The 5282-nt window shown below is 40.5% G+C and overlaps 1 pseudogene; it reads right to left on the reverse strand.

The window, feature by feature from the left end:
• Positions 1-570: 570 nt before the first annotated feature.
• Positions 571-4631, reverse strand: LOC134759146 (tigger transposable element-derived protein 1-like; annotated as a pseudogene).
• Positions 4632-5282: the final 651 nt, after the last annotated feature.

Raw genomic sequence — 5282 nt, forward strand, 5'->3', positions numbered from 1 at the left:
TATTAGTATATTGAAGAGATATCTGCAGTCCCATGTTTACTGCATCATTGCTCACAATACCCAAGACTTGGAAGTAACCTAAGTGTCCATCAACAGATAAATGCATAAAGAAAATGTGGTATATGTACACAATGGGGTACTTTACATCAAAAAAAAGAATGAGATCGTGTCATCTGCAATAATCAGGATGAAACTGGAGGTCATGATGTTAAGTGAAATAAGCCAGACACAGAAAGACAAACTTTGCATGCTTTCATTTATTTGTGGGAGCTAAAAACAAAAACAACCAAACTCATGGAGATAGAGAGTGAAAGGATGGTTATCAGAGGCTGAGAAGCATAGTAGGGGGGTGGTTGGGGGAAGTGGAGATGGTTAATGGGCATAAAAAACAATTGGAAATAATGAATAAAGTCTAGTATTCACCAGCACAATGTGATATATACATATATGTACATATATATGCACCATGCACTCACAAAAATTTAAAAATTAATTACAATCTCAAAAAGTTATGTTTATACTATAAAATATACATACCTTAATTTAAAAACACTTTATTGCTAAAAAATGTTAGCAGCCATCTGAGCCTTCAATGAGCCTTCAATTTTTTTTTGCTGGTGGAGAATCTTGTCTCAATATTGATGGCTATTGACTAGTCAGGGTGATAGTTGCTGGTTATGTTAGCTGTGGCAATTTCTTAAACAAGGCAACAATGAAACATACTTCACTGATAGACTCTTCCTTTCCCAAAGATTTCTCTGTAGTATGCAATGCTATTTAGTAGCATTTTAACAACAGTAGGACTTATTTCAAAATTGAAATCAATCCTCTCAAGCCATGCCACTGCTTTATCAACTAAGTTTATGTAATATTCTAAATCCTTTGTTGTCATTTCAACAATGTTCATAGCACCTTCACCAGCAGTAGATTCTGTCCTGAAAATCTACTTTCTTTGCTTATCCATAAGAACTGCCACCTCCTCATCTTTTCATTTGAACATGAGGTTGTAGCAATTCGGTCACATCATCAGGTTTCACTTCTGATTCTAGTTCTTTCACTATTTCTACCACATCTATGGTTACTTCCTCCAATGAAGTATTGAACCCCTCAAAGTTATCCAAAAAGGTTGGAATCAACTTTTTCCTAATTCCTGTTATAGTGTTGTATTTTGATCTCCTCCCAAGAATCATGAATGTTCTTAATGCCATCTAGAATGGTGAATCCTTTCCAGAAGGTTTTCAATTTACATTGCCCATATTCACCAGAGGAATCATTATCTATGGCAGCTATAAACTTATAAAACATATTTCTTAAATAATATGACATGAAAATTAAAATTACTCCTTGATCTATGGGTTGCAGAATAGATATTGTGTTAGCTATAATGGAAACAACATTAATCTTGTACATCTCCATCAGAATTCTTTGGTGACCAGGTGCATTGTCAATGAGCAGTAACAGTTTAAAAAAAATTTTTTTTGGAGCAGTATGTCTCAACAGTGGGCTTAAAATATTCAGCAAACAGATGTCTCATCATCCAGGCTTTGTTCCATTTCTAGAGAACAAACAAAGTCAATTCACCATAATTTTAAAGGGCCCTATAATTTTCAGAATGATAAATTATCATTGGCTTCAAGTTAAAGTCACCAGCAGCATTAGCCACTAACAAGAGAGTCAGCCTGTTCTTTGAAGCTCTGAAGTCAGGCATTGATTTCTTCTCTCTGGCTATGAAAGTCCTAGATAACATCTTCTTCCAATAGAAGGCTGTTTCATCTACACTGAAAATCTATTGTTTCATGTAGCCACCTTTGTCAGTTATCTTAGCTAGATCTTCTGGATAACTTGCTGCAGCTTTTACATCAGCACTTGCTGTTTCACCCTGTACTTTTATGTAATGGAGATGGCTTTTCTCCTTAAACCTCATGGACCCACCTCTACTCAATTCGCATTTTTCTTCTGTGGCTTCCTCACCCTCTCACAGCCTTCATAGAATTGAAGTGAGTTGGGGCCTTGCTCTGAATTTGGCTTTGGTTTGAGAGAATATTGGGGGTGATTTGGTCTCCTATCCAGAATACCCAGACTTTCTGCACATCAGCAATAAGGCCATTTTACTTTCTTATTATTCTTGTGTTCACTGGAGTAGTACTTTTAATTTCCTGCAAGAAGTTTTCCTCTGTATTCACAAGTTGTCTAACAGTTTGGTACAAGAAGCCTAGCTTTTGACCTCTCTCAGCTTTCAACATGCTTTCCTCACTGATATAGTTTATCTGTGTCCCCACCCAAATCTCATCTTAAATTATAATTTCCATAATTACCACACACTGTGAGAGGGAACCAGTGGGAAGTAATTGAATCATGGGGGCGGGTCTTTCCCATGCTGTTCTTGTGATAGTGAATAAGGCTCACAAGATCTGGTGGTTTTATAAAGGGGAGTTCCCCTACACAAGGCCCCTACCCTGCCTCCATGTAAGACGTGCCTTTCATCCTCCACCATGATTGTAACGCCTCCCTGGCTACATGGAACTATGAGTCCATTAAACCTCCTTTTCTTTATAAATTACCAAGTCTCAAGTATGTTTTTATCAGCATCATGAAAACAGATTAATACACTAAATTAGTATGAGTAGAGTGGCGGGCTGCTGTAAAGATACCTAAAAATGTGGACGCATCTTTGGAACTGGATAACAAGCAGAGGTTGGAACAGTTTGGAGGGCTCAGAAGAAGACAGGAAAATGTGGGAAAGTTTGGAAATTCCTAGAGACTTGTTGAATGGCTTTGACCAAAACGCTAATAATGATATGGACAATGAAATCCAGGCTGAGTTGGTCTCAGATGGAGATAAAAAATTTGTTGGGAACTGGAGCAAAGGTGACTCCTGCCATGTATGCTTTAGCAAAGAGACTGGCAGCATTTTGACCCTGCCCTAGAGATTTTTGGAACTTTGAACTTGAGGGAGATTATTAAGGGTATCTTGTGGAAGAAATTTCTAAGCAGCAAAGAGTTCAAGAGTTGACTTGGGCGCTTTTAAAAGCATTCAGTTTTAAAAGGGAAACAAAGCATAAAAGTTTGAAAAATGTGTAGCCTGATAATGCAATAGAAAAGAAAAACCAATTTTCTGAGGAGATATTTAAGTTGGCTGCAAAAATTTGCATAAGTAATGAGGAGTCAAATGTTAATCACCAAGACAATGGGGAAAATGTCTCCAGAGCATGTCAGAGACTTTCACGGAAGCCCCTCCCTTCACAGGCCCAGAGACCTAGGAGGAAAAAATGGTTTCATGGGCCGGGCCCAGGGTCCCCCTTCTGTGTGAAGCCTAGGAGCTTGGTTCCCTGCATCCCACCCACTCTAGCCATGGCAAAAAGGGGCCAAGGTGCAGCTCAGGCCTTGGCTTCAGAGGGTGCAAGCCCCAAGCCTTGGCAGCTTCCATGTGGTGTTGAGCCTGTGGGTGCACAGAAGTCAAAAATTGAGATTTAGGAACCTCTGCGTAGATTTCAGAGGATATATAAATTGCTTGGATGTCCAAGCAGAAATTTGCTGCAGGGGCAGGGCCCTCATGGAGATCCTCTGCTAGGGCAGTATGGAAGGGAAATGTGGGGTTGAAGCCTCCACACAGAGTCCACTGGGCACTGCCTAGTGGAGCTGTGAGAAGACGGCCACCATCCACCAGACCCCAGAATGGTGGATCCACCAACAGCTTGCATCATGTGTCTGGAACAGCCACAGACACTCAACGCCACCCTGTGAGAGCAGCCAGGAGGGAGGCTGTACCCTACAAAGCCACAGGGGACCTAAGATCATGGGAACCCACCTCTTGCATCAGTGTGACCTGGATGAGAGACATTAAGTTGAAGGAGAACATTTTGGAGCTTTAAGATTTGACTGCCCTGCTGGATTTTAGACTTGCATGGGGTCTTTAGCCCCCTCATTTTGGCCAATTTCTCCCATTTGAAATGGCTGTATTTACCCAATGCCTGTACCCCCATTCTATGTATGAAGTGATTAACTTGTTTTTGATTTTACTGGCTTATAGGCAGAAGGGACTTAGCTTGTCTCAGATGAGACTTTGGACTGTGGACTTTTGAATTAATGCTGAAATGAGTTAAGACTTTGGGGGACTGTTGGAAAGGCATGATGGATTTTGAAATGTGAGGACATGAAATTTGGGAGGGGCCATGGGCAGAATGATATGGTCTGTCTGTGTCTGCACCCAAACCTCATCTTGAATTGTAGCTCCCATAATTCCCTCGTGTTATGGAAGGGATCCAGTGGGAGGTAGTTGAATCATGGGGATGGGTCTTCCCCCTGCTGTTCTCTTGATAGTGAATAAATCTCATGATATCTGATCGTTTTATAAAAGGGAGTTCCCCTACACAAGCTCTCTCTGCCTGACACCATGTAAGATGTCTCTTTGCTCTTCCTTCGTCTTTCACCATCACTGTGAGGCCTCCCCAATCATGTGGAGTGGTGAGTCCATTAAACCTCTTTTCTTTATAAATTACCCAGTCTCAGGTATGTCTTTATTAGCAACATGAGAACAGACTAATACACTCACTAAGCTTAATCATATCTAGCTTTTTATTTAAAGTGAGAAACATGCAACTCTTTCTTTCACTTCAACACTTAGAGGCCATTGTAGGGATATTAATTGGTCTAATTTCAACACTGTTGTGTCTGAGGGAATTGAGAGTCCAAGGAGCAGGAGAAAGATGAGGCAACACCTGATTGGTGGAGCAGTTAGAACACACACAGTATTTACCAATTAAGTGCACCGTCCTATATGAATGCAGTTGGTGGTGCCCTAAAACAATTACAATAGGAACATCAAAGATCACTGATCACAGACCACCATCACAGATATAATCATAGTGAAAATTTTTAAATATTGTAAGAATTACCAAAATGTAACATAGAGACCCAAGGTGAGCACATGCTCTTGGATAAATGGCACCAATGGACTTGCTGAATGAAGGGTTACCACACAAACCTTCAATTTGTAAAAAAAAAAAAAAAAGCGATATCTGTGAAGCACAAAAAAAGTGAAGTGCAGTAAAATGAGGTATGCCTGTTTTTTATTAAGAAGTCTTTTTTTTTTTTGAGACAGACTCTTGCTCTGTCACCAGGCTGGAGTGCAGTGGCACGATCTCGGTTCACTGCAACCTCCACTTCCCAGGTTCAAGCAATTCTCCTGCCTCAGCTTCCCAAGTAGCTGGGACTACAGGCATGCACCACCATGCCCAGCTGATTTTTCTATTTTTGTTAGAGACGGGGTTTCACCATGTTGG

The sequence above is a fragment of the Gorilla gorilla genome, chromosome 8 (assembly GCF_029281585.2).
Source record: "Gorilla gorilla gorilla isolate KB3781 chromosome 8, NHGRI_mGorGor1-v2.1_pri, whole genome shotgun sequence".
Classification (NCBI taxonomy): domain Eukaryota; kingdom Metazoa; phylum Chordata; class Mammalia; order Primates; family Hominidae; genus Gorilla; species Gorilla gorilla.